At 42.9% G+C, this 23,032-nt stretch overlaps 1 long non-coding RNA gene across 1 annotated transcript; it reads right to left on the bottom strand.

Annotated features, from left to right (window-relative positions):
* Positions 1-545: 545 nt before the first annotated feature.
* LOC119977900 lies at positions 546-18,141 on the bottom strand. Its single transcript, XR_005463315.1, has 3 exons — positions 18,057-18,141; positions 8,056-8,136; positions 546-1,817 (listed from the first exon to the last, which is right to left on the bottom strand). It is a non-coding gene; the product is annotated as an uncharacterized LOC119977900 (long non-coding RNA).
* Between the last annotated feature and the right edge of the window lie 4,891 nt (positions 18,142-23,032).

Genomic DNA, 23,032 nt, shown 5'->3' on the forward strand with positions numbered 1-23,032 from the left:
GGACGGGTATCGGGGGAAGGTAGTCGGGGGGGTGGTGGTGGGGGTGGGGGGGGGGGGGGGGTGGGTGGCTATGGGTTCGTTATGGGAGTTTGTTCTCATGGTTTTATGCTTATTTATTTTTCTTGTTAATTTATTGTTTTTGTATTGGAGGGGAGGGGTTACTGTTTTTCTCTGTTGTGATAAAATTTGTTGTTGAAAACTTGAATCAAAATTATTCCAAAAAAAAGGAAGGACAAAGCTGCAAGCGACAGTCTGATTGCTAGCTAAGGCCCAAAACCAAATTGTAAATAAATGCCTATAAACATGTGCCTCGGCCATATTGGGGAATGTAAAATATGTATGCCCGTTAAAGGGGGCGGCCACAGTTGTTATTATGAAGATGCTTGCCTGTAAATATACATGTTAATTTTTGCGTGTTTTTTTTCTAATAATTTGTAATTTGTTGGATATAAAATATGAAAACTCAATAAAAAACATTTCCCAAAAAAGATCATAACCTACAATAACTGAGCCGCCTAAGACGAAACAATCATCAAAATAATGCATTCAAGTTTCAAAGCTTTAATCATGTACAATACTGCTTGCAATTTAGATGAAAGTTTTATTAGGCAATGTTCTTCCATCCTTTACAAATAGCAAAGACAATTTTAATTTCCTACAGTCGTTTGGTAGTACAGAGCTTGAGTATTTCTCCAAAAAGAGACACGCCAAAGTTTTTCATCTTGCACTCATCATGACTCTTCACAAAAATTCCAGGATAAGGGAAGAACAATAATTTATACTGTATGAGACAAGAATTGCCAAGGGGACTCTGATTGGCCAAGGTATTGCCACGGATAATGCGCCAGTTGATGGTTACTGACAGGTATCTGCCCAGCATTGTTTGAGATTTAAACCAGGCAGACTGATTCTGACTGGTCAAGGCATAGCCCTCGACTGGTCAAGGCATTGAATGAATCAGGGAATGGACGTCACTTATTTTGTTTGTGAAACAGTTGCAATGTGTGCACATGTTCTTTCTGTCTGCAAAGAACAGGTCCTTGAGTCTAAACTTGTTTGCACTTGTTGAGTGCAAGATGAAAAGTTTCAACATGTCCTTTTTTTCATCAAGACTAATTTCCTAGTCGTTTAAACTGACAATAGCAATATATCCACTGACTTGCAAGGAAATTGTGCTGTCTAATCTATTATGACCCCGTAGGGACGTATAACTTTTAAAAAGAGATTAGCACTTCCAGTTGATAGCTGAAAGGATGGCACAACATGATTTAACGTTTTAAAAGTTTTAGCACATAAAAATGACTAAAAGCAGTTTTAACTAATCATTATTTTCTTTTCTATAAGCATCTCACACTTTAAACTACAGCGAGGAGCCTTCTCCTTTTATACTTACCATAAGTTGCACACGACAAAGACTTACTGTCCTTTTAATAGACAGTTCACAGTTGCTCCCAGCTCCCACTGGGTTCCCATGTCCCTGTTTCAGCAAGTAGCAACTTCAAGTGACCATCTCCAAGCAGTTTCTTCAGATTTCGGAGATTTCCTTAAACCCACCATGAGAAATCAAGCCTATTCCAAAGGTTTTTCTTCTTCCTGAACATGCCAGAACAAATTTCCCGGAATCTGTAGAAGGCTGAAGGTTGTGTCTCTTTGATGGGAGGCCGTCTCCTGTCCACACTCGGCTGTCATAGCTCACAAAGTCAAGCAGCCCTTTCTCTCAGCTGAGCACACAGAACTGTTCTCTCGCTGTGATGTCCATTGATTCATTGAGACGCCTCTAGCCTGAAACCTCAAAATGGTTTGCTCTGCCCTTTTCCCTGAAGCAAAATGAAACAAATTAACCTTGTAACGAGGTAGAAATGTTAAGCAGCTATCATTGATCCCAATTCCCTTTCACCTTAGAAGTATATAGACAGTTTACAACAAACTTGTTTACAACCGGATGCCTTCAATATGTTTCTGGGACTTTTGAGACAGAGTCTACTCATTGCAAACCCAGAGACGCATGTCATTGACTCTAACTGTAAATACCATGTGCCTTCTTCTTAGTTAAGCAACCAAAGCCTTCCTTTGATCATTAACAATCAAACCACCCAAGTCAGACAGATTCTGAAATAGGTTATAAGACCCTCTTCATTTCTCTAAACTTAAAGTTACAATCTCAAAATGAAATCATAGATCATAGAATTTACAGTGCAGAAGGAGGCTATTCGGCCCATTGAGTCTGTACTGGCCCTTACAAATAGCACCCAAATGAAGCCCACATATCTACCCTATCTCCATAACCCAGTAACCCCCAGTTAACATTTTTTGGACACTAAGGGTAATTATGCATGGCCAATCCACCTAACCTGCAAATCTTTCGACTGTGGGAGGAAACCGGAGCACCCGGAGGAAACCCACGCAGACACGGGGAAAATGTGCAGACTCCGCACGGACAGTGACAATGACCCAGCCAGAATCGAACCTGAGACCCTGGAGCTGTGAAGCAACTGTGCTAACCACTATGCTACCGTGCCACCCCAATGATCATCTTAACCTCATAATTGTACCAAATCCACGAGTACCAATTGAGATTACCTTGAAGGTACATCTGTGAGGAATACTGGGCTGGATTCTACAATCCCCCAGCCATATTTATCTTGACCACGTGCCATTCGCTGGTCATGGGATTCTATCTATCTGCCACTTGTTGATGGGATTTCCCATTGTGACCACGCCACACCGCCGTGAAACCCACTGGCGGGTGTGCGCTGCTGGCAGGAAAAGAGAATCCCAACGACGGAGAATTCCGGTCACTGTATACAGTATGTATAGTGGAAGAAAATCCCCTCCAAATTCCCATTTTATGAATCTATTCTGTTTCCGTTTTTCTTCATTACAAGCTATTTTGCAATAAAATGCCCCAGGCATCTATTTAAATATTACTTTTACTATGTTTCACTTCAGATACTGACAGCTGGTATATCTAGCTGTTAGGGTCAGTATATAATTTAGGTGGAGCACGGTAGCATAGTGGTTAGCATATTTACTTCACAGCTCCAGGGTCCCAGGTTCGATTCCCGGCTTGGGTCATTGTCTGTGCGGAGTCTGCACATTCTCCCTGTGTCTGCGTGGGTTTCCTTCGGGTGCTCCAGTTTCCTCCCACAGTCCAAAGATGTGCAGGTTAGGTGGATTGGCCATGATAAATTGCCCTTAGTGTCCAAAATTGCCCTTAGTGTTGGCTGGGGTTACTGGGTGTTGGGGATCGGGTGGAGGTGTGGGCTTGGGTAGGGTGCTCTTTCAAAGAGCCGGTGCAAACTCGATGGGCTGAATGGCCTCCTTCTGCACTGTAAATTCTATGATTCTTTGATCCTATGATCTCAAAAGTGTACAAATACAGACTTACACTGGTATAAAAGGAGCATTGAGGTGCTATTTATTGCTATAACATTATGAGCCCATACTGGATGAAGTTACCTTTCATCTCCAATACCAAAGATTGCTAAAAGAACAGCATTCTGGAATGCTTAACTTGAAAGCGTGTTAGTATCAGCAATTTACAAAGGTAAATAATATCCACAATTTAGATCATTGGTTCCATGTCAAACATAAACTGGACCTTGCAATGATGGTGTTTTTAACAAAGCAAGATGCCTAGGTGTTTTACAAATTGAAGTGGAAAGTTGCTACCAAGGAGACATTATTAGATCAGGTTAGCAGAAAGTACAAAGATAAATTATAAGGTGAGGTGGAAAGTGATGGGCTGAACTGAAAAGATGTGGGGCACGAATTCAAGAGGCTGGAACTTATCTAGTTGAAGACATGATGACCAATAAAGGGTCAAAAGGAGAGGAGCACAGAAGACACCAGGGTCAGTGGAATAGAGAACTGGTTGAATCGAAGCAGAGATTGCAAACAGGATGGGTGATGGCAGGAGAGAGGGAAGGAGTTCATAGGTACAGTGAGTGGTGAGTGCACGGAGGAAAGGAAGATACTAATTTGAATGCTGTCTGGAGTTTAAGAAAAATTATTGTTTGTTATTTCACTTTGTTCACATAAGCCTTGCCATTGCTTGATTAGTGCTGCATGACTGATTTCATAATAGTCCATTATCGCTGTAGATGCCCATCATTTCACAGTTTGATTGACAGTTCAAAGTGGTTATGGACACTTTGAAGTGGGGCTGTGAGTTCCAATCTTATTTTTATCAGGATTATGTAATTGAATGAAATGTATTTGTTAATTATAGTTCAAGGAATGTAAATGTAATAAATGGGTTTTTATGAATGAGAATTGTTTTTAGAGTGAAATAAAGTTTGCAATGGTGATGGGACTTTATTTAATCTCAGTATGGGTCCTGGGATCTGTCCATGGTGGATACCTGGTGATTTGGCATGGTAGGTGTAAGGGTGGTGGGTGGGTGAGTATGGGTTTGCATGAGTTAGCAGCAAGTTGGCACGGGGACTATAAAGGGTCATGGGGAGTGGGTGGGGGCTATTGGTTGGCATGGAGGTTAGGAGAGCCATGGGGACTGGGTAGAGGGGCATATATTGGTATGGAGGGTATGAGGGACCATGAAGGGTGGGCCATTGATTAACATGGGTTGGCATGGATGAGGGCGTGGGGAATGTATAGAAGGCATGGTGTCAGGGGACTTGAGAGATGAGGGCAGGAGAAAATTAGTTTGCTTTTCTGGCTTTAAAAAACACTTTGATTCCGTGCTGGTGCACAGAGGTAGGCCTTCCAGCCAGCCGACCCCACACTCAGCATCCTTCATGTTTGTTCCAGAGCTGCCCAGACTGTACCAATACCCTTGAATGAAAATCTAAACTTCAATCAGCCATTTTTTAGAAAACTGTGTGCACCTGATGTGCGGACAAAAATCTAGGCCTATATCTCAAAAATTAATCGGTTGAGTTGACTTTTCTTTTAAGAATGTAGTAGTTGGTTTAGTTAGAATGCTGTTGATTGTTTTATAATGTTGTGGTTTGGTTCAGCTGCTGAGGTGGAATTGGCCACAGCTGTCAAAGTGTGAGCAGAGTTTTCAGAGCAAGTTGTTTGATGTGGATTGGACTCAGTGCGTGAGTTGGAAGCTCTTACTAAAAATATTTTTTCATCTTTGTCGTTACAGAGCATCAACCATCCAGGCAGGGAAAAAGGATCAAAGAAGAGCTGCAAAAAACATTTTTGAGTTCACGCACCATGGCGGAGGTATGTCCTCTACCAGTGCCCCATTCACTTGTTCTAAATATATCCATTCTCAACTGTCAGCACATTTCAGTGTGCCTTAAGATTTGTACTCGTTTTACCCTCTGCGACTTTTCTCATGCTCCAACGTTACTGTTCAACCCAAATATGAACTGCTGAATGAATTCTGTGGAATTGTCTATGGGGCTTACATTTTGCTCATCCGCGCTTTTAGAAGTGGAAGTTACGAAAAAGGTCAAGAATCTAGGATTTATTTAAAAGAAAATTATTTGGGATTGTTGGATGATTTATGTCAATCGGCAGTTATTCTGAAGATCGGGACACTCCTTTTCACACTGGGAAGAGTGAAAGGCATCAACGCTTCTGTCAAGTGTTTCATGAGTGAGGCCCAAGTTGCATTTCGACCCATCAAAACCACAGGGGTTGTTTGCTAATCATAGTAACGCTTGCCTAGATATCTGTTGAGCCACTCTAGTTTTTCAGGCATCAAACTGGCACCTAAGTGTTCAATATGCGGCCTGCATGTGCACATTTCTCATTGGATGCTTGCCATCTATCATATTCGGAATATTTCCAATATTAGAGTCCAGAACTGCACGGCTGCCTACGGCGCTGAGGACCCAGGTTCGAATCCCGGCCCTGGGTCACTGTCTGTGTGGGGTTTGCACATTCTCCCCGAGTCTGCGTGGGCCATACCCCCACAAGCCAAAGATGTGGAGGTTAGGTGGATTGGCCACGCTAAATTGCCCCTTAATTGGAAAAAAAATAATTGGGTGCTTATTTATACATTATTTTAAATTTAAAAAAATTAGAGCCCAGAACTCACAGGGCAGAAGCTCTGAGTAGTTTAAATAAATTCAGCTGGTAAGTCTGGAAATGGGCGCATGCAACCTCGTTTACTGTGTAAAGTCTTGGGAGGTTTATGCTTCGGAGTTGACCTCACAAATGCTATGCTAGGAGCCTCAAACCCATTAACTAACAACAAATGCTCTTGATGCTATGTTGAAGCTGTACCCCCTTCACCCCCCCCCCCCCCCCCCCCCCCCCCCTCCCCAACCATCCCCTAACCACCCCACCAGTGACAAGCTCACAATTGGAGGCAGAAGCACCAATATGAGCTTGGATTTTATTATTTAAGTGAAGCTGACACTGGGACATTTGTTGGGCCATCACTGGTTCATTACAGTGAGAACTGGCAACGATGGCGCAATCAGTAAAAGTGGCCATAAAACATTTTCATTTTTGGAAAAACTCCAACTGATCCTCTCATGGCCTTTCGGGAAGAAAGCCTGTTGCCCTTTCCTGGTTTGACTAATTCGAGACTCCAGTCCTACAACAATGCCGCTGACTCTTAATCATCACTCCTAGGTGGTCCTGCAAGACACTCGGAAGAATGTAGACAGCAGCAGTTCAGGAAGACATCCCACTTCCACTACCGCAACCAACTGTAAAAACGGACAATAAACGACAGCCTTATCGACAATGTCCACATTCAAAGACTGAATTGAAAAACAAAATCAATCCAATTTGTGCTTTCGTGAAAATTGTGTATCTATTTTATATTTCATAGTGATGGTGTTTGAAAGCACACAATTGTTTTCCAATTCTGGTTTATTCCAATTTTCTCCAACCCGAAACAAAGGCAAGCAAAAGACATTTAAAGAGAATGTTTTTCAATTAATGCACTATTGATCATACATCAGATCATAATCAGTCACAAAAATCAATGTTTACTTGTACAGCAACTTTCACCATTTTTACTTTAAATATCTACAAATCCTAGGCAAACGCCAATAGAGTGAGATCGACTCGCAATTCATTGCGAGCGCTGCTTGGAAGTCAAGCAGTTCAAAATGATAAAAGTCAATGTAATGCAACGCAGCACAATTGCAGTTTAATGCTTTAAGTGGAGGACAGTGATCAAATTAATCTCTTGCCGCAGCATTTCCAATTCTCAAGTTTGCTCGAGAAAGGAATCTTTTGCAGCAACAAATCCAAATCAAGATACTCACGTTTCAGCTAAATTTCTTTCCGCTAGAGTGGGAGCAATAAAGCTTCTTGTGAACATCCACAGCAGGAGGAATTTGAAAATGCTGTTGTATCAGTAGCTTTTATGTATTGGTTAACTGCGCTCTGGAGACCTGCAAACTATGTATTAATATAGCAAGCAATCTCAGTGCGGGAATCTCATAATTCTGGTTCATGGACTATAAGGTTATTGATTTTGCAATTAAATCATATGGCATTAAGAAAATCAAGCTTAAGACGGGAGATCTATGGCAGCACAAAAGGATATAATGTCACCTTTTGCGTTCCCCTGATTACAGTTTGCTTAATGTCTGGCAGAATTGTTGCATTGAAAAGTTTACAAACCCTCAAGGAGATATAAGAAAGTTAACATGCAGAAAACTTTCGTCCAGAAATGTCTTGTTCACTAAATCCTATTTAGCAGCACAGGCAGATAATCCATGTATGGTTTATTCCTTGACACATTTAATACAATTTAGCTTCTTTTTTTGGCCCTAATAAGGGTTAGACAGCACACTTGTACATTAGCATTTACATAGGAAATTTGTCAGCCACCAAATTGAGTGTCTGCTGTTTTATGTACAGCAGATCTGCCAAAGGCAGATGTTCACTCAATGCCATGGTCATTTCAAGGACTTTGAAGCAATGTTGTCATATTAACCGTGCCAAATATCATTTGGATACATGATAATCACAACATGTATGCAAACATTGTTGATTGCTATTCCACTTCGCATTGTAACTCCTTTTATGCCACTCTTGTCCCCTGTACAGTCGTAAAAATGCATAATACTGTAATTTAATCTTCGGAAGGTACCAAATTGTTTCGTAACTCACCATCAGAAACAGCCTGGGGTCCAGTGAAATTCTTGGTCATGAACATCATATTGAGTAAACTCTTCCGTTTTTGCAGAACACCTTTAAATTAATTTATCAGTGAAAATAATTAAGCCAACTAAATAATGTATTTCAACAAAGTGCCTACAACTGTGACTATATTTCAAAAGTACTTCACTGGCCGTAAAAGTTTTGGGACATCCTGATGCAATGAGAGGCGCTATAAAAATGTAGGTCTTTTCTTTTTAGGAAATCATGCACAAAGCTGTGATTGTGGAAATTTAATGTAATATAGCATCATTAGAACATTCGGCCACTGCACCATTCTTCATACCTCACTGTTCATTGCCAACAGCCACTCAGTAGCTGCTTTTTAAAGTATTTTGACATTTCATACTTTTGACAATCACTTTACAATGTGCCTTTTAATATGTGTGCGCTGCACAGTTATTTGGAGAGTTTCCACGCAGATTTTTACAATAATTGAAACAATCTATAGTGGGTAACTAGCCATTGTGATAACTGTAGGTAACTACCTGATTATATTTGAACTATTTGAGGTTATTCATGAAGGCCCAACCTTCTCAACCTTGCCCCTTGCCAGAGATGTGGTAATCCTCAGGTTAAATCACCGCCAGTCAGCTCCCCCCCCTCAAAGGGGAAAGCAGCCTATGGTCATCTGGGACTACGGCGACTTTACCTAGATAACTATTTGAATGCTGGAGAAGTAAATGTGAGTTAGTAAAGGGAGAGAGAATGACAGCCCTACATTTTCCACATTGATTATAAAGTAGACTATAAATAATGCATCTGACAATATGGTGCTTCACTGGGGACGATGCAGAATTTATAACAAAATAGGACAACAGCTGGAACAGTAGCAAGTGAAAAATAAATCAAGTGGCTTTTAAGAACAGACACATCAATATCAAATTTTCTTTTCCACATTTTATTAAATCTTATTGTAACGAGGTTCACAAACGTTAATCAGGCAGATATTTAAAGATTGCCTAAGGTCATCAGATACTTTAAAATAAAGTCTCGCAAATTTAATGCTCTTGATATGAATGATGGCCCCAATTAACAATCTTTATATGCTGTCTATAAAACTCTTAGCTACAATTTCTGTTGTTGCAGGAATAATGAATTGTGCCTTATATAACTAACATTCGCAAAATATAAATTAAATAACTACTACAATTAGATTGATGTAATACCCAAATCATCAAATGCAATAATACAAATGGCATTTTGGTTAAAAAGCTTATGTTGACGTGGAACATATGGGGAGTTTTAAAGATTTATTATGTTTGTTCAATTCATTTTTCCATTGCTTTAGCAAGAATTAAGTGTTGAAAAGCAACCTATGAGTAACAGTTAAACAATGGCAAAAGACGTCGGTTACATTTTTTGAAAATTTTCAGGTGTTGCATAAAATGGTGACCCAATCTGCATTCTGATAGAACAAAATAAAACCGTCCCATTCTGATAGGATGAAAGCCGGGAAAATGCTGAAAATACTCTGCAGGTCAGGCAGCATCTTGGGGAGAGAAATAACGTTAGGATTTCAGTTTGATGACCTTTCATCAGGATAGGATGAAGATTCCGCCCTCTCTTGCCTCCTTTAAGATGAACTAAGATGGTCATAATCAAGGTGTAGCCATCTGGGATGGCCACTTCCAACTAGGTACAGAGAAACTCGCAAAGGCTGATGGGTAAAATGGACAAGCCAAGAATCAGACAGGCTCAGAGCCTGAAATGAATATTTGCCAGCAAAAGTCCAGACGGTATCGAAACTCCGGCCCATTAGCATGTTAATCAAGCCGATTAACAGGTGATGGCCCATCTCCGCCAAAACAAAGGACTGGTACTCAAGCAGCCGGGACAGTCCCAGACATTTTGGCGCCACTCCCTGTCCAAGGGAAACGCAAACAACGGAGTCAGTTCCTGCTTGGGACATGCCCAGCCATCTAGCTCCCCACCCACATATTGGCTAAGAAATCATTCAGAGTGATCAGGGATCACCCAATTAGTAAGGCCCAAATCGAAGGACCGCCTAAAAGAGAGTGAAACCCCTCGAGTATAAAGGAAGTGTTCGCCATATGTTCGCGCTCTCTTGGCCTTGGTACCCCGGTCACGGCCATCGCCAACTGCAGCAACACCAGAAGCGATTTTGAGTTCAACGCCCGCTACCAGACAGATGAGCCCAGCTGAGCAGCAGTTACCACTTCGAACCCAAGAGATCCAGAATTGAACAGCGGCCACTGTTTCCTGACCTAAGCCGGGTGCCCGAAGTTAAGTACAGGTTGTCTTAGTTTATAGGTGTAGTTAACTAGTAGTGTTTATGTTGCATGACTGATTGTTTGTAAATAAAGTACCCTTGACCTTGAACTAACTAACTGGTGTTTGGCTCTTTGATCGATAGCAGGTTGAAACTTGTAGTGGTATACCTGGCGATACGTGGCGACTCTAAGCATCCGGACATAGACAATATAGAAAGAAGGCAAATTCACTGATTGCTCTAATTGGAACAGAGCCACAGAAAAGGCCAAGTAGTAGAGAAAACGCACAACAAAGGTACTTGTGCATGCAAATTCATGGCACAAGTCACCCCATAATTTGCAGGCACAGATATCCAAATGGCTATCCCCATTAGTGGATAGGAAAACAATGGAAATATCACGTTTAGTCAATGGCAGTACAGCGCTTGAGTACTGCTGAAAGAAACAATTTAATATGTTTTTCCTCCTATATGCATCAGAAACAGATTTTGAAGTGACCAACAATTTACAACGCATGAGAAGTGGCTGCTGATTGGTTCGCAAATTGGCTCTTATTGGTCACGTGTTCCATGGTGAATGCACCAGGAAGCACATCTGTTCGGTTGTTCACAATAGGCACAGTACTGATTGTACTGAACCAAGATGGGCTTACAAACCTAAGAACATAACGTCTAATGTTAAATTTGATTCCCCATTTGGGCAGTACTTAATGAACAACCGCAAGTGTGTTAAGAATTACACTAACAACCAATTTAAGATTTTCAGTTGGGCTGACAATGTGGCTCACTTATGCTTGCGAGAGGCTACATATATCCATTGGCAGGGATCATTCTCTGCAGGCAAAAAGAATATGTGAAACATTGCAACTCTTTTGAATAAACAACAGTTTAGTTCCCTTGTGTTCTTCTGAGATTGACATTAAAGCACATTCATCCCGAAATCTCTACTTTCTTGACAAAAACTCTTACCTATATATTTTTGAGTTGATTTATTTTCATAATGCGACCTTGATGTGGCCAGAATATGACACAGTATGATGTCTACCTCCATAGCAAGTTAGATTAAATCATGTTCTCATCTTGCATTTAAATGGGGGTCACTCAGATCAAAACTCACCATTCTGATCCATATCCCCATCCAAGTCCCCATACTGTGACGTTCCTTAAGCATGTGCATATAAATGTTCTTCCTGTTCAGCCTTTTGTTGGTGAACATTTCCCATTGAGTGTCACCTGATAAGATCATATTCCACCGATTGAACTGCGGAGATGCGTAACACAACTGGCTGACAGCAATAAAAAGAATGAAAAATTATGGGTTGGGAGTGGTGGCGTTTGTGAAGTCAGCCGATTATGTTTCATGCTTTGGTGAAGATCCCAAACCAGTTGCTTACTTCACAAGACTGACACTGTACTGGAGACAGAATTGGAGCACAGATAGTATTTCACTTCCATCAAAACAGATTAAGGCAGTGGGTGAGGTCAAAATATTGTTTCAATGAAACAGAGACGAAATAGAAATTGTCTTGTAGCAAAGCGAGGCTTGCTCTTGTTAAGAATCGTGTCCAACCTCATTGTGATGGGAACTGACAATGCTAGAGGCAGTGAGAGATGTATCTATGTTATGCTCAGCCAGCTACTATATAATAGAACATTCAAGTTGAGCTTTAGGAATGCAAGTTTTTTTTTAGCACAGCCAAATCTTGATTCCATACTGTGAACAAATGCATTTTCTCTTTAAAAGCAATCCAAATGCCTTAACTGTCCTGGTGTAGCATTCAGCCCCATTTCACACCGCAAGTAATGGAACCTTTGAAGTTGCCATATGAATGGCCTATAAAACAGAAATGTTCAGAGGAGCTAGTTATGTATTTATTTTTAGTCAATGTGCAATCACGGGGTAGATAATGGTCTCAAAATCTGATCATGTTACGTTTGTTTTACAGGCATACGTCTATGCCTATGGCTCCAACATAACTGGCAGCGTGACTCCATTAATTTTGCAGCAAAAGTGCACCGCTCATTTTATTGGTTTGGGCTGCTTCTTCAGCACCCCAAGTGCATGTTAGAAGTCCCAAAAGGACTGATTAGTACATAAAAATAAGTGTCCTCTTGCCCCCCCCCCCCCCCCCCCCACCCTTTGTCAAGGTATCGTGTGCCTGACTCTCGCTGCGATCGACTCATCCAGTAAATGATGGCGCTAGCAGCCAGAAAGGATCCAGCTGTTTAAAGGGCCCACACAGACTAGTTTCTGGTTTGGTTTCTCAGGCTGCTGGTCACTACCGGGACTCTTTTGTTTATTTTCTTCATTCCAAAAGTGAATGCTGAATTCTAGGAACAACCCTGTGCTAGTGGTTGATGGTTTTCATGTGCTTTTGAGACAATGAATCCCAATGAGAGGATATAGACATAGAACTTACAGTGCAGAAGGAGGCCATTCGGCCCATCGGGTCTGCACCGGCATTTGGAAAGAGCACTTTACCTAAGCCACCTATCCCCGTAACCCAGCAACTCCACCGAACCTTTTTAGGACACTAGGGGTAATTTAGCATGGCCAATCCACCTAACCTGCACATCTTTGACCTGTGGGAGGAAACCGGAGCACCCGGAGGAAACCCACACAGACACGAGGAGAATATGCAGACTCCGTACAGACAGTGACCCAAGCCGGAATCGAACCTGGGACCTTCGAGCTGTGAAGGAACTGTGCTAACCATTGTGCTTCCGTGCATTGTGGTAGTATTACTTGGGTAGTAATCCCAGATGCATGAGTTCAAATTGAGTTGATGTACAGCAAGATATGTAGCTTGTGTTCTACAAGCATTGAAATTCCCTGGTACCTTGGAAGAACCTAATATTTTTAAACCCACCTTTCCCTTCTTGTGGGACCTGTACAAGCAGGACGGGTTGCATCTGAACCAGAGGGGCACCAATATCCTGGGGGGGGGAGGTTTTCTAGTACTCTTCGGGAGGGTTTAAACTAATTTGGCAGGGGAATGGGAACCGGATCTGTAGTCCAGCAACTAAGGAAGACGATAGTCAGGACGCCAAAGCACGTAGTGATGCAGTGGGGAAGGTAACAATGACAAAGGAGAGTACTTGCAGGCAAGGAGATGGGTTGAAGTGCGTATACTTTAATGCAAGAAGCATCAGGATTAAGGTGGGTGAACTTAAGGCATGGATCGGTACTTGGGACTACGATGTGGTGGCCATCACGGAAACTTGGATAGAAGAGGAGCAGAAATGGTTGTTGGAGGTCCCTGGTTATAGATGTTTCAACAAGATTAGGGAGAATGGTAAAAGAGGTGGGGGGGGGGCATTGTTAATTAGAGATAGTATAACAGCTGCAGAAAGGCAGTTCGAGGGGGATCTGCCTACTGAGGTAATATGAGTTGAAGTCAGAAATAGGAAAGGAGCAGTCACCTTGTTGGGAGTTTTCTATAGGCCCCCCAATAGCAGCAGAGATGTGGAGGAACAGATTGGGAAACAGATTTTGGAAAGTTGCAGAAGTCACAGGGTAGTAGTCATGGGTGACTTCAACTTCCCAAACATTGAGTGGAAACTCTTTAGATCAAATAGTTTGGATGGGGTAGTGTTTGTGCAGTGTGTCCAGGAAGCTTTCCTAACACAGTATGTAGATTGTCCGACCAGAGGGGAGGCCATATTGGATTTAGTACTTGGTAATGAACCAGGGCAGGAGATTGATTTGTTAGTGGGGGAGCATTTTGGAGGTAGTGACCACAATTCTGTGACTTTCACTTTAGTAATGGAGAGGGATAGGTGCGAGCAACAGGGCAAGGTTTATAATTGGGGGAAGGGTAAATACAATGCTGTCAGACAAGAATTGAAGTGTAGAAGTTGGGAACATAGGCTGTCAGGGAAGGACACAAGTGAAATGTGGAACTTGTTCAAGGAACAGGTACTGCGTGTCTTTGATATGTATGTCCCTGTCAGGCAGGGAAGAGATGGTCGAGTGAGGGAACCATGGTTGACAAGAGAGTTTGAATGTCTTGATAAGAGGAAGAAGGAGACTTATGTAAGGCTGAAGAAACAAGGTTCAGACAGGGCGCTGGAGGGATACAAGATAGCCAGGAGGGAACTGAAGAAAGGGATTAGGAGAGCTAAGAGAGGGCATGAAAAATCTTTGGTGGGTAGGATCAAGGAAAACCCCAAGGCCTTTTACACATATGTGAGAAATATGAAAATGACTAGAGCGAGGGTAGGTCCGATTAAGGACAGTAGCGGGAGATTGTGTATTGAGTCTGAAGAGATAGGAGAGGTCTTGAACAAGTATTTTTCTTCAGTATTTACAAACGAGAGGGACCATATTGTTGGAGAGGACAGCGTGAAGCAGACTGATAAGCTTGAGGAGATACTTGTCAGGAAGGAAGATGTGTTGCGCGTTTTGAAAAACTTGAGGATAGACAAGTCCCCCGGGCCTGACGGGATATATCCAAGGATTCTATGGGAAGCAGGAAATGAAATTGCAGAGCCGTTGGCAATGATCTTTTCGTCCTCGCTGTCAACAGGGGTGGTACCAGAGGATTGGAGAGTGGCGAATGTCGTGCCCCTGTTCAAAAAAGGGAATAGGGATAACCCTGGGAATTACAGGCCAGTTAGTCTTCCTTCGGTGGTAGGCAAAGTAATGGAAAGGGTACTGAGGGATAGGATTTCTGAGCATCTGGAAAGGCATTGCTTGATTAGAGATAGTCAGCACAGATTTGTGAGGGGTAGGTCTTGCCTTACAAGTCTTATTGACTTCTTTGAGGAGGTGACCAAGCATGTGGATGAAGGTAAAGCAGTGGATGTAGTGTACATGGATTTTAGTAAGACATTTGATAAGGTTCCCCATGGTAGGCTTATGCAGAAAGTAAGGAGGCATGGGATAGTGGGAAATTTGGCCAGTTCGATAACAAACTGGCTAACCGATAGAAGACAGAGAGTGGTGGTGGATGGCAAATATTCAGCCTGGAGCCCAGTTATCAGTGGCGTACCGCAGGGATCAGTTCTGGGTCCTCTGCTGTTTGTGATTTTCATTAACGACTTGGATGAGGGAGTTGAAGGGTGGGTCAGTAAATTTGCAGATGATACGAAGATTGGTGGAGTTGTGGATAGTGAGGAGGGCTGTTGTCGGCTTCAAAGAGACATAGATAGAATGCAGAGCTGGGCTGAGAAGTGGCAGATGGAGTTTAACCCTGACAAGTGTGAGGTTGTCCATTTTGGAAGGACAAATATGAATGCGGAATACAGGGTTAATGGTAGGGTTCTTGACAATGTGGAGGAGCAGAGAGATCTTGGGGTCTATGTTCATAGATCTTTGAAAGTTGCCACTCAAGTGGATAGAGCTGTGAAGAAGGCCTATGGTGTGCTAGCGTTCATTAGCAGAGGGATTGAATTTAAGAGCTGTGAGGTGATGATGCAGCTGTACAAAACCTTGGTCAGGCCACATTTGGAGTACTGTGTGCAGTTCTGGTCACCTCATTTTAGGAAGGATGTGGAAGCTTTGGAAAAGGTGCAAAGGAGATTTACCAGGATGTTGCCTGGAATGGAGAGTAGGTCATACGAGGAAAGGTTGAGGGTGCTAGGCCTTTTCTCATTAGAACGGAGAAGGATGAGGGGCGACTTGATAGAGGTTTATAAGATCATTAGGGGAATAGATAGAGTAGACAGTCAGAGACTTTTTCCCCAGGTGGAACACACCATTACAAGGGGACATAAATTTAAGATAAATGGTGGAAGATATAGAGGGGATGTCAGAGGTAGGTTCTTTACCCAGAGAGTAGTGGGGGCATGGAATGCACTGCCTGTGGAAGTAGTTGAGTCAGAAAAGTTAGGGACCTTCAAGCGGCTATTGGATAGGTACATGGATTAGGGTAGAATAATGGAGTGTAGATTAACTTCTTAAGGGCAGCACGGTAGCATTGTGGATAGCACAATTGCTTCACAGCTCCAGGGTCCCAAATTCGATTTCGACTTGGGTCGCTGTCTGTGTGGAGTCTGCACATCCTCCCCGTGACTGCGTGGGTTTCCTCCGGGTACTCCGGTTTCCTCCCACAGTCCAAAGATGTGCAGGTTGGGTGGATTGGCCATGAAAAATTGTCCAAAATTCTATGATTAACCTAGGACAACATTTCGGCGCAACATCGTGGGCCGAAGGGCCTGTTCTGTGCTGTATTTCTCTATCTATCTCATGCAGTTTATTGTAAATGATGATAGGTATGACCTAGTCACCCATCAGCCCTGTGCTCACTGGTCGACATTGATCAAGCAACCACTCAATTTTTTAAAAATCTTGTTTGTTTACAAAGCCCTCCATGACCTTGTCCATCTCTATCTCTGTTGTCCCTTCCAGCCTCTCAATCGTCTAAGATACCCGCATTTACCTAATTTTAAAACCATGGGCGGGATTCTCCAATAATTGGGCTATGTCCCCAAGCCCGTGAGAAAACGAGCGCGAATCACTCTGGACTTTTTTCGGGAAAGTCTGGGGTGATTCTCTGTTTTTAAGGGGGTTTGCAGGTCCCTGGAGTGCTCCACACAGCTCCGGCTGCCGATACGCGCATGCACACGGCGGCTGCCTCCGGCGCCGGCCCCACGCAACATGGCAGACCCACACAGCGGGCCAGCACCGAAGTAGCACCTCCACCCCAGATCGCGCGCGCCCGCCGATCGGTGGCCCCCGATCACGGGCCTGGCCATCATGGAGGCCCCCCCCGTGACAGATCCCCCCACTCCCCACCGGGACGGCCATCGCAGCCGCGACTCCGAGCTCCTGCCAGGTGGAGCCACACGTGAACCACGCCGGTGGGATCTCGGCCGGTCGTCCACGGAGAATCGCCGCGTGGGCCTCTTTAAACGGTCCCCAACCGGCGTCACGTTGACCGCGTGCACGTGACTGCCAGCGATTCTCCGGTCGCTGGAGGCTCGGAGATTGCGGCGCGGAGGTGCGGAGATTCCCAGCCCATATATTCTTCCACAAGTTGTGGGTGTAACTGGCAATATCAGAATTTATTACCCATCCTTAATTGCCTTTGAGAAGGTGGTGGTGGTGAGCTGCTTTCCTGAACCATGTGGTGTGGGTATGCTCACAGTGCTGTTAGGGAGACAGTTCCAGGATTTTGATCCAGGAACAGTGAAGGACCTTTGACACATTTGGAGTTTGGGATATTCCTTGAACATTTTAGAAGATTTTTCATTTTAATCCTTTGGAGATGCCCTATCATTCTTCCTCAGCCGAGAGCAATCAAGAGATCCTGATGACGCCCACTAAAAGTGCAGCTTCAACAAAATCTTTTTTGCCCTCGCAAGTTAACGAAGCGCTGTTTAGATGCAGCAACATCTTCCCATTTTCCCAGACTTTGCACATAAATCTTCCATAATACAAAAAACTAATTAAGGACGTGTTTAGCTTCCACGTGAGACCCCTACAGGCAAATTGCGAGGCCGATTAGGTCCTGCTGTGCCAAATCGCATGACACTTATTTAATGTAACAATAATCCTGCCGAAACAAGCCTTGCAATACGATACAAACCAGCAAACACGATGAAACGCTGAAGGTAGAGCATCTGAAATGAAGTAATGAGGAAAATGGAATAAAATACAGTCGCTATTTTCAACCATCTGAAAAAATTAATCAACAATGACTTTAGCGAGCCACATTCTATACCTACGAACCGGAATAAAGAGCTTCCCTCATTTTGCGGAACCCCACTCAGTTACCTGAAGAATTTTGAATATTTTCAGTTCTGTCCAGTTCATATTTAAAGCAAGTTCTTGGATAGCTGAACAACTACATTGAAGTGTGAAGTGGGATTTTGCAATATGAACACACAAATGACATTTGACTTGTGCGTAGGGATGTCTGCACATGCATTGACAATTGTTCAAGTGAAGCACAATTGGTCCGACATTTTCTGTACTTATTCTATGCATGCAGATGCAATCTGCGCCCTATGTGTTTTGCCTGAAATGCATCCACCTGGTTAATACTTTTTGTGAGGGTATATTCCAGCCCATTCACCAGCCATAGCACTGGGCCGGGATTCTCTGAAAATGGGGCTATGTCCCCACAGCCACCGGAAAACGGGCGCGAATCACTCCAGACTTTTTCCGGTTTTAAGAGGGATAGCGATTCTCCAGTCCGCAGAGAATCGCATCCCGGTACGCGGGTCTGAGACCCCATTCTCCGCATAATTCAGTACACATCATCAGAGGAAGTGATGCAATCTAACATGTAATATGAATGTTGGAACAGCGTTGTTCGACAGGAAACATGAATGAAGCGTTGTCCTGGACTCCTGTCAGTTTTCAATAAAGAACCCTTTGTTTGGATTACCAAGCATTGCCCGAGCGCTTGGGGTGTTCCTGTTAAGAGCCAACAACACAACAAGAGTAATCCTAGGTTCCTCAATCTCTCCACATAAATGAAATCCATCATCCCTGGTACCATTCTAATAAATTGCTTCTTCATTCTGCTTCACTTGTATGCTTTACTAAATAGGAATTTTGGGAAAATGCAAAGGAATATATTCCATTCTCAGCTCTGATTGCTCACTGTTTACTGGAGGTAGATGTCAGCCTGCATTCATTTATGAGCCTTACCTTCATCGGACTTGTTTTTGATCAGAGGATCTATCAGCGACAATTGAAACCTTGAGGTTGAAACATATCAATGGTTGCAACTGATCGGAATGCACTGTGACCTCTCCATTGGTCAGAAACATCAGTTGTCTGAAACTCTTTGAGCAGAAACAAACAACTCAGCACACTATTTCAGGAGAAGAAACTTGCCAGTGCTGAGATTATATTTCTTTTATTGCTGCTCTTAGACTAAAACACCCATTCCCTCCCCTCATTATTTGTAATTAGTGGGGTTTTGGAAAGGGAGGTGCGTGTCAACCTCTTAATCCCCCTTGAATAAGTAGTCAATTTGAATACCAGTAGCAAACATTTGTGGGTTTACATAAAGAGGATTATTTATTCACGCATTCGACCCCAAAATCTAAACACTTTACATCACTCACTCAGTGCTCAGCACTTAGATACTCACACTCAAGAAAAAAAATACAGTTAAAGAAAATAGCACACTTTTACTTTTTTTGAAAAATAAATTTAGAGTACCCAATTAATTTCTTTTCCAATTGAGGTGCAATTTGGTGTGGTTAATCCACCTACCCTGCACATCTTTGGGTCGTGGGTGTGAAGTCCACACAGACACTGGAAGAATGTGCAAACTCCACGCGGACAGTGACCCAGGGCCGAGATCGAACCCGGGTCTTCAGCGCCGTAGGCAGCAGGGCTAATAGCACACTTTTACAAGGTATAAAAAAAAGAATAGTTCATAGTTTACATACCTGGCTTGTTGTAGAACAGTTGTTCCAGGCCTGGTAAAGAATTAATTACTTTCCAGGCTTGAGCTGTAGTTTAGATTAATTCAAATCACTGGAGTCAGATTTTAGGATTATTGCAGGGTTCTCCGATGGCTTCTCAGCAGATCCCGAGATTGGTTCCTTGTGGCTTCCTTACCAGGAAGTCATGCATTTTACTGATGGACTTGTTGAGAGAACCAAGAGACCAAGAGACTTTCTGATTTTTCACAGCTTCCATGTTCGTAAAGACAAACATGACATGTTCCTGTTTTGCGGTTTTTGGTGGTCTCTATCGACTGCCCTGAAAGGCATTTTTTTTTAAAAAGGTGTCCAATTTAGCTGTCAACCATGTGGTCCCTCACAACTCTCTTCTAAATCTCATGTGTGAATCCAGGTAGTCAACTGCAACCTGGGTCTTTGTGGCCACGGACATCCTCCCCCTGAGGTTTTGAAACCACCATCAGCTTGGTCTCAGAATGACCCATTCAAGTCACAAAGACAGTCAGAATGGTTTCACGACATGGGCCGAGAAGACATGAAGGAAATCCAAATTGTGTCCATCTGATTTTATTCTTTGTGCTATTTTTAAATGGATTTTTTTTGCCGAATCACAAGATGGCTGCGCTGGGTCACATGATTCAAAAGATTAGCCATCTGTTCCAGAAGCTTCCATCAGCGATTACCAGAACAGCAGAGCCCTATTCTCATCCATTGCCCAAGTTCACACCCCATTGTAAGGCCACATTATAATCATGAAAGCAAACGACTAACAGGCGAACTGACTCCCCCAGTTGGGACGAAAACAAAGGCAAAGAGGTCGAAACTCGTTATACCCAAAGAAGTGTTCACAACCAACATTTTGCTCCTTAGGAAAACAATGGATTTTGATCAGAAGCACATAAATGGTTTGCGAGGCTGCAATAAAATAATTAGTGGACCATATCGTGTAAACCCATGTTTATCGCGTTTTCGATCATTTTAATATTAAATTTCGAGCCTCGCAAACCTAAGAGGAAAGAAAGGCGAACCACAGGAGGGGGGGGGGAGGCAGAAGTGGGGCGGGGGGGGGGGGGGGGGGGGAAAGAGGGAAGAGACAGGAAACAAGAGAGGAGAACCAGGGAGGTGGGGGGGGGGAGGCAGGGAAATGATAGCTGGAAGGAGGGCAGGGGAAACAATAATAAACTTGGCATCTACAGGAACAGAGAACAACGAGAATACAGGCGAAAGACAGGAGGAACGGCTGAAGCGGAGATGAACGTGAGACAACGGCAGCGAGATCCGTCCGGGAGAAGCAAGCGACAACACCAACACCAGACCCATTCGAGTATTCCCACTGTAATTGTTTTTCCAGCACCTAAATGTATATCTACCCCCCCCCCCAGTCTCCACCCGCCCTCCCCCCCCCCCACAAACAGTTGCCTACTTATGTGTTGTAAATAATTTTGCCAGTTGTACAGAGTTGCTGTAGTTGAGATGGTGCATAATACCCTACCAGTTATTTTATTTTATTTTTTGTTTTATTTTTTATTATTACTTTTTTTTGGGGTATATTTGTGTGTGCCCTTCTTTTCTATATATATATATATTATTCTGTGTACATAAACGGTAAATTTACTTTGTTCAAAAACCCAATAAAAAAACATTTATTAAAAAGATTTCTCGCCTCACAGCTTCGTCTTCTGCTTTATCACCAACTGGACAGAATTCTGGAAGCTCCTGCCTAATCAAGCAGCTGACCACCATCGCTCAACTCCTTGAAGCCTTTTTGATTTCAAAAGTCTCAGATTATACCTTGCCGAGCAGCCGGAGCACACAAACCCCATAGTGCTGCAGTGTAACTTGTTGCAAACATTTTTGTGTTGTTGTCTCCGATCGAAAAAGGTAAGGCCCTCTGGACTTTGACAACTCTGACTTTGAAAGTCACGTGAACTAATATTAATTCCTGCAGTTCTTTTACTGCCTTTGCTCATAGGTTTAAGTCCTCCTGTTCTCTATTCCACCTTACTGTATATATGTGTGCATGAGGTTTTGAACACTACCACCACTCCCCCCCCCCCCCCCCCCCAACGCCCTTCCCACGTCCGCAGCCCAGGGTTTGAATGTGAATAAACTAACCTTCTGAGTTGATCATAAGGTGAGTTTCTCGCATGCTATTTTTAAATTGGATCATGCCAACCAAGAGTTGGGGGAAACACGTCATGGCCTACTTTAAAACGACATCAAAACCAGCTCTGGTGACAGGCAGACAGGGAGAGGATAAAGAAGCTCTGTTTCTTTTTCTCCTGCCTGTAACTCTATTCACGTCTTTTTTTTTATGGAATGTCCCCTTGCCTTGTCAAGATGGAGTGGCAGTATTTTTCCCCTGGAATCTCCAGGCTGAGAGTCAGGGGACCCTTCAACAGCCATCTTGTACCGACTAACTGTGCCCATTTTCAAAAGTAAAGGTGGCCCCAGGAGCTTCCACACAAACACACGCTTGGCATTGATGGGGCATGCCTCCATTGGTCATGGCACTGCTTTATAATGTTTTTTGAGGTGAGAGATTGTATGCTCGGGTAAATATTTATATCTATGGTCTTGTAATTGCAGTGGAGATTCGACATCCTAATGTCATTCTACATTCCAGAAAAATTCAAAATCCAGAAATGGCTGTGTCTCAAGCACTCTAGACTGGAAAGCTTGCAGTGTGTTGGAATTTGCTTCAATATTGTGCATAAAGCTAAAACAAATATGGCTTGAGGATTTGTCTACATCTCTGGCCTGTGAATATGGAGAAAGAAACAGGCTCCCTTAGCGAAACATATAGTTTACATAGCCTGCAAAAGTACAGTACATCATTACAATGATCAATGGGAGGTGATGGTAGATAGAATGTAACTTTAATGTTGTCAGTTATGTTTAATATGAATAAATCTTCAAAGTTGCTACTAAATGTCACTATTCTGATGATCACTTGGAGAAACGATAAAATCAGAGAGTGTGGTAATTGGAAATGTCATGCTACTGAAGCTTAGGGTTAATGTGTATTATAAGGGGCAACGCACAGTCAGCTTTTGAAATTGACCAGACCTGTGTTAAACAATTACTGAGGGTAATTAATGGAGTCATTGTGGGGTCAGTGCCCTGGCCCTCAGCAATCTCTCACCTCAAAAGGCAAATAAGCACAAATGACAAGATCATTACAAACAAAGTTAGAGAAAAAGTTTTTTAAAAAAAGATTTAACACCTTAATTTCAAAATATGCCGACTTGATTGAATGACTTCAATGATATTTGTTTCCCCATGTGGGAGAGACCAGAACTAGGGAACACAGTTTAAAAAATGAGT

Source organism: Scyliorhinus canicula, chromosome 14 (assembly GCF_902713615.1).
Source record: "Scyliorhinus canicula chromosome 14, sScyCan1.1, whole genome shotgun sequence".
Lineage (NCBI taxonomy): Eukaryota > Metazoa > Chordata > Chondrichthyes > Carcharhiniformes > Scyliorhinidae > Scyliorhinus > Scyliorhinus canicula.